The 12695-nt window shown below is 45.4% G+C and overlaps 1 protein-coding gene across 3 annotated transcripts in view; it reads left to right on the top strand.

Annotated features, from left to right (window-relative positions):
• LOC106740942 (titin-like) overlaps window positions 1-12695 on the top strand; it is a 104831-nt gene that overhangs the window by 47832 nt on the left and 44304 nt on the right. The gene's annotated exons all lie outside the window — the stretch shown is intronic.

The following is a 12695-nucleotide window of genomic DNA, read 5'->3' as shown; positions in this document are numbered from 1 at the left end:
CCCCAAATCAGGGGTTCGCAAATCCATCCCCGATTACGTCAACAGCATTCCGTCGCATTAAAGTACGGGAGATAAAATTTTCCCTTTATTTATTTACCGTTGTCAGCGTTGATAAGCGCTGCTGAACGACGACCAAATGCAAATATAATTTACTCGATAATTTGTACAATCTCTAATTTGATTCGTCAATTTATATTCCATCATTTTCCAGTTTATATTCCTCTCTTATTTTCCATCTTATATTAATTGCGGCTTTAATTTTCTGTCATACATGTCGGACGATCGTATGTTCGCACAAAAGATGGATGCGCGTAACCTCTTCTGGCAAACCTCCCACCGAACAAAGCGGAATCATCGAATGCTTTCTAATAAATATAATAAAATACATTTCTTCAAAAGCGTTCGCTCCTTCGGTGAAAATCTCGTGTTCGCATCGCAAATAACTGAGAACCTCCACCGTAAACGAAGGCGAGGCAAAATGAGAGTCAAGCACAATATGTTCCCTCGATTTTACGAGGAAGAGACGAGGGGAGGAAGTGAAGCCGCGAACGAAAAGAAAGAGTGGAGAGTGAATCGCGCGCTCTTCTACATCCTACGCGAAGGACTCATGAATCATGGCATCGACTAGGAGGTAAAACTCCTCATCCGTTATCAGCTTGGCAATAAAACTCTTGCTCTCTTCTAATAGACACGGCACCCCGCGTCGTTCCATCGCCTTCGATCCCTTCGCAACCCAGATTCACTCGATGCTCGCCACGGACATGAAGTAGTCCGATTCACGTCGAACGGTGACATCTTCACAGTCGGAGATGTCTCTATGCCTGTCCGATTCGCGAACTCCTCTCTCTCTCTCTCTCTCTCTTTCTCTCTCTTCGTGTTTGATTTCTCACCGTCAAATCGATGGCAAAATATTACGGATTACGACACTCGTTCTCCCTGCAAGTGAATAAAAATTCATTTCCGGAATGAGATTCTACTCCAGAGTGATTAATACTTCTCTCCGTTCTCACTAATATCTAAACGTTTCACGCTCGAGTTGTGCGCAGTTTCAAGCGCGGACGGATCAGCTCGAAGTCCCCGGCCGTCCTGAGCACAGTTAAAAGCGTCAATCTTTTATGTATACATATAGATATATCTCCCTCGTTAGCGTGGCACATCCAATGGTCCTGATTAAAAGTGGCGGTCGTGTCCTCGGCAAGGCTCAGCGAAGCGAAGTCGTCGTGTCGGTGTCGCGCTCATCGATCGGAGAACTCCTCCGTCATAAATGACATGATTCGATTAAGCGATCCTGGAGCGTATATAACGAGGAGAAACGATATTTCAGAAAACCAGCACGCGCGTTCACTTCCACGACACGTATTAACGTATCGACGATGCACCCCATTAATTTCTCCTCGATCACCGTTCGACTTTTGCATCCCGCACTCGCCGGGAGAAAGGATAATCCGGCGTCAAGGGAACGCCGAATTCGACGCGGGTAAACGGACTCGAGTAGAACCGATTCGATCATCGAGTCTCGCTTTCCATTTATCTTCTTATTCCTCGACTCTTCATTTCATATATTTCATTCTTTCGTCTTTCGTTCGCATCCGCCGGCACACACGGCCAGTGACCCGATAGAATAGGAAGAATTAATAGAAGCGATGGAATTAATCGTGATTTCCGAGAACGCCGATTAATCACTTTCGCCGTAGTACACCCGACAACCTGAGATTTATCCCATGCTCTCCAAGAATCATCCGTCTGCGTGTTCGCCCGCGCTCGCCTATACCTCTGGAAAAAGCGGGTGGAGATCTATCCCGCGGCAGTTACTTATTCCATATCCCGACTTTCCGACCGGTCTCCCTCGCAATCAGTTTCTCGCACGTTGCCGATCGCCGCGTTCATCCCGCGAGAGAGGAAACGCGACGAAACTTGGACGGCGAAAAGTTTCGCCGTTACAATATAAAAGTTTCACGCGGGAGCGCCAACGAACGAGAACAACGATCTCTCTCTCTCTCTCTCTCTCTTCTTTCTGCCCCCTCCCTCATCCCTCAGACGACTTCCCCGACAAACGGAACGCTCGTAACGCGGCGCGAGCGATTGCAATTGCGCCGCCACACCGCGTACGGATGCATTCGATTGCATCTCTCGCCCACTCTCGCCCACCACGACCGCGTCTCGCCCGCGTCGCGACGCGGACGAGACGGGCGCGCGCGACGTGGTAATCGAATTCCACGGATTCGCAATTATTTCGAAAGTTCACCACCGACGGTAGGTTTAACGATCCGTACGTGATAACGACGGGCGTGCCCAGAAAATCCACGACGACCCGACCTCTGGCGCCGCGGCGCCAGATGTATTTTCGGTGCACGTGAGGTCCCCGCCCTGGCTGGACGCAAAATTGGAAAGAGCTCTTCAAATTTTTAAGATCCCCCCCCGAGGCCTTCGGATCAAGGCAGTCCGGTGCACCGATCTTAGACTTAAAAGCTCTCGGGCTCTTTTTTCAGGATCTTGATTATATAATTTATATATCGTTGATGTAGCATTCACCGTCGTACACTTAAAATAAGAGAATCAATGAATTTTCATGTATGAATATATGCAATTCTATAAAGTATTTGTCGTACCGAGTGTTTGTGATGGAGAAACGCGTGTAAAAATATACGTAGTCAGTCTGAATCAAAGTTAGCTAGCTAATACAGGCGAGATTAAATTGTCTAGTTCGTTATTAATTCATTACTGGCTGATTATTGTTGATTACTACCTTGTGGCTGGATACCAACGAGATTAAACTTCTAATAGAGAATACCTATTTCAGTATTAAAGATTCTCACGAGAAAAATCGTTTGAGGCTTCTTTAGGGTTCAATTGTGGATTAGGCTTCGATAGTGAGCGAGGAAGTAGTAAATGATAATATGAGATCGTCGATCATCCCCGGCGATCAGTATTACACGGCCGGCAGTGTCGTGCTCAACAGTAATTGAGAATATATCTCTGTTATCGATCGCAATCAGTCTAACCATTTGTAATTTTTGACAGCCGCGGGTCATATCACGCTGCTATTTCTTTTGTTCGACGCCGTTTCCCCGTCGTTCGTACTTTCGACGAGTGTCAAATCTGCTTCTGTCGATATTTCGCAAGCCCCGCCTACCTCTCACTCACATCCAGAACGTTTGTCCGACGAGATACAGAGTACAAATAAAAGTACGTGTCGTGAGCGATTTGCGGGAAACGGGCGAAATCATTCACCGACGCGAACATCGCTCACTTAACGGAAATACTTGTGGCGATTATCGTAAAACAGAGCGGGTAACAATTTACGCTTCTAAAACTTTATTCATCGAAACTCCTTTAATTCCAACGTCACGTTATTCCCGCGCACATTTATCGACGCCTTCGCGCCGAGGCAATCGCTGTTTTCTCTCCAATTCGTAAAATTAAAAACTGCCGGTCGGCGGTACGTATTTTTCAGTGGGAACCCGTAAATTGGAACGGTGAATGGAGAAAGAAAACGTCTATTTTGCAAATAATTGGAGTTCCTATTATTACAAAGAATACTTGGTTGCAGTCGCTAACTCAACTGACGGTTATCGGAGCTGCAATTGTTTATAAATATTCCACGAGATAGGATCAAAACTTTTATCTCATTTTTCTTAAAACTATGCCGCGGCTCGCGCGTAGTTTTCTCTCGGATATTTAGTTTTAATACACGAATGCAAGCGACGATTTTCTTACCATGATAGTTTGAATTGCTTGCTGAAAACTTTGCGATTATTGTTCTTCCTTTTTTTATCGACAGCCGACTAGGGTAACACAATTTTCAGTTTCTGCCCGATTAGCGATAATACTGCGGGAACGGTAATATGACAAACAAAAGGAGGAATATAATTCATCATTCGAGTTATGGGAAGCTCGGAAATATCACAATTGACAATAAGGCATTCACAGCCGCGAATTCCGTTCTCGTCGTATTACCTCTGTAACCAAATTATGTCGCTTCCGCGAGGATGAGCGCGCGATGACGTTCTATACATAATTCATTCTATGCACGATTGCCATCACGGGCTAATATTTAAGGCCGCAAATGAGGTTCCCTTTAAAGATTCCAAATTTGTCCCCCGGTTGACACGTGAGAAATGAGAAATGCTTTCCACGGCGGAGATTTTAATTTCTCCGGCTTGACACGCGATGTCCACTCTTGTAACTTAGCTCAGAATTTCCCGAGAAATTTGAAATGGTATTCAGAACGAGAAGTGGGAAACGAAGTTTAAAATTGTTGCCTGCTCGCGTCGCACTTCTTTACGCGCATAGTTTCGAATATCATCGCTAATTTGCGAGCAATTTTCTCGCGGGCGAAAATTTCACTTAACCGACGACTGAAACACAATTGGGCGCGTCGCGAGACGAAAGGAATCGTCCGTATATTACCGTGAAGAAATGTTGCAATACCGTGTGTGCATTATCGTACCTTCGTTACAATGGCGATATCGCCTATGGCGCGAACCTATTGCCCTTAATATATCGGCACGAAGGACGATCGATAATTCGACACGGTCGACGTTAAATCACCCGCTCGCTCGCTCGTTTCCACCGCTTTTTCGCGAGGCCATTGCACCGGAGGTTAAATATTGTAGCGTCGGTGCAACTCGCCTAATGCCCGCTAAGCTTAAACGTCGACCTCGCAAATCTCAGTAGACAATAGATATATCTATTTCACCGAGTCACCAGACAGAGAGAAGAAGACGTAACTTTACAATATGTCTGTGTGATGCGCGCGCGCGTGTGTGTGTGTGTGTGAATAATACGCGCGACAAACTTATGTAAAATAATGGAAAACGTCACTGTCACTGAAATTCATCGCGAATGCCGCGAATTAATCTCTCGAATTGTCCTATCAAGCGTATATATGCCGAAGTAAAAATGTCTGAAATGAAGCTTTTTATAAACATCCGCTTCGTCGAGATATATCGGACCTTCAATTTCGAATTCAGGATGCCTGGCTGATCGCGTGCACGTCCAGATTTTATTAATCTCTCGTCTACAACTTAGCGCAGGATAGTCGATGGCGTTAGGATGAGAAGACCACGACGATGCAAAATGATGCAAGTTGCGCCGCTTAAGGACGACCTCCCGAACTCGCTTCCCTATCTCGTATCACGCGTAATCGGATTAACGTAAGTTCCTTCCTACTTTCCTTTAAGTTCCGGTTAACTTTCCATGAGGAGTATCCGTGACGCTTGAGCGATCCGGACGCTTGGGTAACGTTACGCGGTTACATCGGAGTTTGCTCGTGGTTCGTCGCGACATGATTGCTACTTTAGGTTTCTTTCCTCCGATTTTTCGCAATCCTACGCGACACCTCTACCGATTATCTACAATCGCGCAACTTCGTGCTCGGATCTGTCCGCAAAATCCGTTAACATAAATGATTTATAAACAAATATCTATATTATAAATATTTAATTTATAAATAAATAGAAAAAAATGGAAATATTTCAAACAATGTTAATTAGAAATCCAACTTTCTGTTCTGTAACGTCAAATAAAAATTGATGAAAATACATGGTCTTCAAGAGCTAAACGATAAATACTTTATTCAACACTAAATGAAAAGATAAAAGAAATTTTCAGAAAGTGTTCGAAGTGATGAGCATTGGTACACGAGAAAGCAATTCCGTTGGTCTAACTGAACGCTGCCTGGGGACCTGACGAAAACTCGGTTGTAAGAACGGAAAGATTCCTATAGAAGGTTTCCACTCAGTCAATTGCTCTCAGTTATCTCAACCGGGTTGTAATGCAGCTGGGTGTTCACACGAATGTTCTCAGCCGCGGTAACAGAGGTATCACCTCTTGTCACCGAGTATTCATCTGGTTTCTATTCCGTCGCGGGAACTGAAATCTTTTCGTATATCAATACATGGAGACAGATATTTCGTTCGATTTAATAAAATGTCTTTAATTGGAATAAATTTGTTCTTTCAGAATATAGTAAGCAAACGAATATTTGATTCAACAAACAGGACTTTTGGCTCAAACGACAAATATTTTTACGTCAAATATATTTCTCTCGTATTTTCATCCGAACGTAACAATAGTTGTCACAAACAATAAATTATTTGAAAGTAGCAACACCATGTACGAAAAATATTAAAGAGAACTTCTTTTAGTGAAACAATATTTGCAATATAATGACATAAATTTCTTTATAGAAAACTAAACATTATTTCCTCTAATAATATTCCAGTAATACCTTTAAATAATACTGTTTTTTTTCTATCAATGGTTTATTCTAGTAAAACAACATTTTCATTTAAACCAAATGATATTTAAAATTAAATTATGTTGTTTATATTGAGCACACCCAAGTCAAACAAACACGTATACCAAAATCCAAAGAAACGTTTTCCTCTGTGCGCGCAATTTCTGTTAAATAAATTTTTCTCCTGCTCATATTTCGAAGACATTCAAGGTAGTAAAATTATTACCCGGTACAAACTATTACATCTATTACAATCTGTTCTAAATAATTAGTCTATAAATTTTCAAAACATATCAACTACATTTACATCTTATTTTATATGGGGGGGAGGGAGGAGGGAGGCGGAAGCACTGACGATCACTCACGCAGCGCAACGAATTGCATAATCGGTAGATCCGATCGCCTCCGTAACTTTTACATGTCGCGTAGCTACACGGCCGGTGAAGCGAGCGGAATTTACAAGAGCATTGCAAATTCGCGTCGTGCACGAGACATACATGTCGATCTAGGGATTATCATAGATTTCGGCGAATTTGCAAGCCCGCCTGCTGCCGAGGCGCAAATTACGGCGGATTAATTGCGGACCGGGCAGGCATTGAAACGCCCGCTCGAATGATACTTCTCGAATAATTCTCGCGCGTTTCATTATTTCCTTCCTCCTGCGTGCCGCGGAACATAACGGGACAACGCGGGACGACGCGAGCAAGCGCCGGCGGGTAGTAAATAGGTACTCCCCGGCCCGACGGAATAATTTAATTCCCGATTAACAATATTATTTCGTCGACCGGCCCGAATGATTTGCGACGGTATTTCGGCGCGAGAGTTTTTGGTCACGTGCGAACGCCCGCGCGCACGCCCGCCCGCCACCGGCTTCGTCGGTCGAGTTTAACGCCTGTTTCGGTCGTGCGTTTCCGATTTCGATATCGACCCTTTTTTTGTTTTTATTTTAAGCCGGATATAAAAGTACGATGGGATTTTTGTCGCTTTCCACAGGCCGCGCGCGCGCGCGCCGGCGAGAATGGCCGTTCCTCTACCGCGCGATTTGTTTTTAATCCATTTTACGCGAATGTCGGTTGTTATGTCGACGAGGATTTATTTATATCCATCATGTCTGCATTAAGCGCGGACGGTCCGGCTAATTCGAGTAAAAAGAGATGCGCTCGCGCGCCATCGACACCGACGGCGAAGCGGGACGCCTTCCCGGTAAAACAACGACAGCACAGACAGCATCAAAATTCCGTCAATGTCAAACGTCGCAGCCGACGGCGATATTCGCCGTGGTATTCGGCGAATTAAACCATACGTGTTAAACCGTGTAACGGTCGCAAACCACGAGCTCGTGAATTATTCCGCGCGCTCGACGCGCGCAAATACGGCCGGGAGTCGAATATCTCCTCTCGTTGCGAGCAATTCGCGGCCCTGCGAACGCGCCGCGACGTTTATAAGACGCCCGGAATTTTCACCCGTGAAACAATGTCAGCCGCGCGCGACTTCGGGCGCGTTTTATTACACGATTACGCACAGAAATGTTTCCGGCGAATGGACGTAAATCTCGCTGATTTTCGCGAGGCGCGCCGCCGACGACGCACCGCCGTCGCCGGGATTTTTATTGCGAATCGTCGGGAACAGCCCGGGGGAACGCCGATGGCAAATTAGTATCAACGCGAAGCGCGAGGAACGGTAAATATTTGGGGTATGCGTGATTTTTTCATTCTTTTCATTCTTTTTTTTCAAACTTTCCGAGTCGAAATTTTAAATTCCACGTTAAGATTTCAAGCGGAGAAAACAACTTCAAAATAACTTCACCATTTGCAGCATCAAAAGAAGCACAATAGAAGATTTTGGAACACTTAATGTGGAACTGAATTAGACTTAAAATAGGACTAAAACTTTGACCCGGGTTTGGGCTTTATTTTACAAAATATGTGTCAGTTTGGAGACGAAGAAGTCATCGATGAATTTTCGGATTTCGGACACCTCACGAAAGTGTTGTGCAGCCAATACGAATGTTGCATTTACTTGAACAGATGATATCTGGAAGGAGCCAAATCTGGTGAATAAGCTGCTTGAAGGAGAACGTAAAGATGGTCTCCTGAGTCGCAACAGCAACATGTAGCCGAGCGTTGTCATGCAGCAATGTGACTTTATGGCCACCATATCCATAAAATGGCCCTTTTTTCGTCGATTTCTTCACTCAAGCGTTTTAATTGATCGCTGTAACGTTGGGAATTAATCGTTTGAACCGGTTCCAGCAGCTCGTAGTAGAACACCCATCATATCTCACCAGACAGAGAACTTTCTTGGCGCGGATATTCGGTTTTGCCGCCGTCGATATGGAAGGCTCTCCGGGGCTTACTCATGAATGTCGGATGTTCAGGATTATCGTACAGAATCCACCTTTCGTCGCCGGTAACAATCTTCCACAAAAATCCCCTTTTCGTTTGTTTTGCGAGCAGCGAAACACATGTGCTCAGCCGCCGGCCAATGCTGTTTTCGGAGAGATCGTGCGGTATCCAGTTTCCCAACTTCATGATCTTTCCCATTTCTTGCAATCGTCGAGAAATTGTTGCTTGATGAATTCCTGATTGCGTTGCAAGTTCCTCGTGCATTCGCGCCGAGTTTTCACTTAGCAATGCTCGACTTCCAATTTGCGCGACCCACCAGTGTGCGTTCGGTCATTGTCATCAAAATCGACATCTTCGAAGCGTCTAAATCAATACTTGCTAATGTTATGAAACACAGCTTCTTTGCCGAGAACGAAACAAATCGATTCGCACGCTTCAGCGGCGTTTAGTTTTTTCAGCGTCTCGAAGAAACAGACTAAAAATCATTCTAATATAAAGGCGTCTATTCTCGCGAGAAAAGCGAAAATTCCGGTGTGCGCCCGCACGTAAATTCGATCCGACCCATTCATCCCTCGACCCAACTCGCGTATCCGCGCATCCCCCGGTATTCAGTTTCTTAAACAACGTACCTTAGATCGCGGCGCACATGATAGGAACGTGCTTATATTAGCATGTTTACGTTTTCACTCGAAGCGGGATGAAAAGTTGAAAGCAGCTCAGTGAAATTCGACCGTGCGAATTTAACAACGGGAAGCATTACGCATCCGACGGAGCTGATATTATTTTCGGTACAACAGTGAGTGAATTAATTAATTATGAAATTGCACCCTCGCGCGAGATTTAATTCGTTGAATTTTTAGCCGAATTACGAGCGGTAGGGGAAGTGGCGGGATTCCGGTAGAAATTCCGCGAAAAACATTCCAACCACACCGGCCAGTAAACATTTATACGGACTAAGCACGAAGTGTGGGTTCGACCGGTAACGAGTGAAACGTTTAATATTTCACGTTTCACGGTCAGCCGACACGCGTTCGCTTTCGCGTCCGCGTCGCGCGGAATGCGACTCGTTTTCCCGCACGGAGCACGTCGCTTTCAGCTCGGCTCTGTGTACACACAAAAGATACGTATCTTATCTGACGGATTGTAAATCGTGCCGGCGGCGACTCGCGAATATTCATGCGGCGTCTCCGCGCGATTTGCATTCATCGCGTCCCGACTCGCACAGCCCGCTCGCGAATTATTAACGCGAGGCCCCCTCGGCATCCGCCGTCGATCGATAAGCGAATTTTCTTCCCGGCGCTTACGCGTCTTGGGAATTTCCCGGGTGCCACTCGACCCTCCCGGAAGTTTCACAGAAAATCGCGTCCTCTCTCGGAAATAGTTTTATCGTCCTCGCGCAGAGTCGAGCATCGCTAACCCGATTCCGGCTTCCAAAAATTTTACAACCCAGCCTGCCGCTGATCATCGCGTTGCGGAGCTGATTCGACCGTTACCGCGCGCGGTGCATCGGTCGAACGCGACTGTAAACTCAGACGAGTGGAATTCCGCCGGTATCCCCCGCTGTTCCCAGGATTTTCCTCGTCAGAATACATATATATTTTTACGAGCGCGACCAAGAACCTCCGCCGCTCTCGCCCTGGAGAATATTTCTGATATACATCACAACTTTTTTCGCAATTGCATGCTGAAGAAAAATACGTTCAAATAAATATTTACTACGAGCTATTAAAATATATTTAAATTGATAAAAATATTACTTGATTTAAGAGGCTGAAAAATCGGTAATTATGTTCACTTCATTCTAGCATTTTTTTCAGATGATTTCGATTATTACAACTTTATCGCAACTCTCTTCACACGACCTGTGCGAGTAACATAATGTAATATCATTTGCACTCGACATTCGGATTATTCTGATCTATCGGGCACATCAGACTATTGCTGATTTTGTTTGTCATTTACTACTTATCAGCCGCGCCGATTAAAATATGAGATATTAATTAACGGTGATCGCGTGTTTTAGCATGCAGTCACACGGTCCGCATCCAACAGCTAATTAACTCGGCAGACTCGGCGGTAATGATCGTAATACACCGCAAATCAACGCCCCGGTTAATCAATAATAACTTTAACTTATTACCACGTTAATGACTTCAATTAATCTCCCTTCGTAAAAGTTGCACGCGGCGAACGGGGAGGCCGACTCGCGAAAATGCAAATTAACGTCCCGCCGACGGCGGCCGAGTCCGGGGAGTCGAGTGAGGCGAAGAGATACGAAGTTCGGAAAAATGCTGAAGCTAGGAACGGCATCGATCTTCCTGCTCTTTTTGCTCGCGCGAATCTACAGGGCTAATAATTTCTAAACCGTATCTCGAACGAGATTGGGCGAGAGCCGGTCCGTTTATCATCGCGGACATTTGGAGCAGGTACAGAAAGGCGATCCGAAAAGTAGCGAGAGATCGTTCGGGAGGAGTGCAGTCAAGACAGTAGAGCGAAAGCGGAAATAATGCTCGGCGCGGGCGAGCGCCTCTGCCGTGAAATATGAAGCGAAGGGATTTACAACATGCGTCACTTCGCGGTCCGATTTGCCGCATGCCGGAGCGCGCGATGCGCCGCACTTTTTCAGGGGATTATACGCGCCATTTCTATTCCCAGTCCGAAGCGGAGCCTCTCATCTGCGTGGAGCTGCTCTCCACGCCGGAATCAATCTGATCGATATAGGTCTCGTTCGTGGCTCGTGTAATTCGACGGTTTATGACGCTGGTTAGGTAAACGCGATTCTGTAATCTAGACTAACGCGCGTAATATTTGGATAAACATTTGCCCAGCGAGTTTGGGATAACTCGTGGAAAATATTTTTTTTTCCGAACGGACGCGCCGAAAATCGATAAAATATTATTGCTTCCCGATCTGAAAAATTTCGGTCGCTCGCGTGTGTGTGTGTGTGTGTGTGTATGTGTGTCCGATATTTCGCACAATGCGCGTGAATCACGTTGCGTGTGAACGCGATCCAGTAAAAATGATCTCGCAGGCTGAACATCACTCTCGCCAGTGTACACGGAAGCTACGTTAGCCGTGGCCGATGCTGTCGTCGATGTAACACAGTTACGGCCGGCAATGTGGGCGCAGCTCTACGACGAGACAGATTAACATTGTCGATACGTCGTCGACGTCGATCAACGTCCGCGACAGGGGAACACATTTGTCGTGTATCTGTTAACTTCGGCTAGCGTTACGCGACCAACGGCGCGAGCAGTTCCTACAGGTTACAGTCAGTGATAAGGGTGACGTTAGGTTGGATGATGTGGCAGCAAATTATTTTTCTCCGTATACAATTCTTCGCCAATGTTCCAGCAATATTGATGTATCCCTATCATAGAAGATAATCAATTTACTACCGAAAAAGGGATGGGAAATTCTGAATACTCGAGTATTTGTATTGTCCCAATTACAAAAGCTCTTACCGTTTCCTGCTCCGAATGAATTATTTTACACGGTCAAAAAATCGATCGTCCATTTAAATCACTTCAACATCAGCATCCAATTTCAAGACCAAATGCCGCTATATCGATTCTCCCGAATCGATAATTGACAAATGACTTATATTAAAATCAACGACGTATATCGAGCTGACCCGACAACTTAATTGTAGCTGCAATCGATGCCGCAGTGATGCGTATCGGCCATAATCCCGACCTGCAAAGGAGCGACGCGTTGCTTAACGGGCACGATGGGACCAAAAAGAGCCTCCACGAGCGATGCTCGTTAGAAGTCTCTTTGCTTTCATTATTCTTTTTGTTTGCCTTTTATTCTCTCTTGCTCGATGGAGCTCTTACTTCGTTTCCTCTTTGAGTTAATAATGACGAACATGATCTACATTAGAGGTCTGCAACACAGCAGATCGTACACGCAAGATCGTACATGTTAAGCCCTCATCGTTCTCTCCGCACGATTGCCATTATCTATAAATTATTATCTCAAGGATTGCAGTGTTAAGGATCGTTAAATTCACGCGAATCTGTATCGAAAATTCCCGAGACATCCGGGCGAGATTAGCCGTGCGCGCTGAAACCACCTCGGCGAGTGTCGCAGCTGAGGAAAAACCGGCA

This window comes from Dinoponera quadriceps, unplaced genomic scaffold (genome assembly GCF_001313825.1).
Source record: "Dinoponera quadriceps isolate SergipeBrazil2010 unplaced genomic scaffold, ASM131382v1 scaffold397, whole genome shotgun sequence".
Classification (NCBI taxonomy): Eukaryota; Metazoa; Arthropoda; class Insecta; order Hymenoptera; family Formicidae; genus Dinoponera; species Dinoponera quadriceps.
The sequence above is the reverse complement of the archived record's forward strand: the minus strand, read 5'-3'. Positions and strand labels throughout refer to the sequence as shown.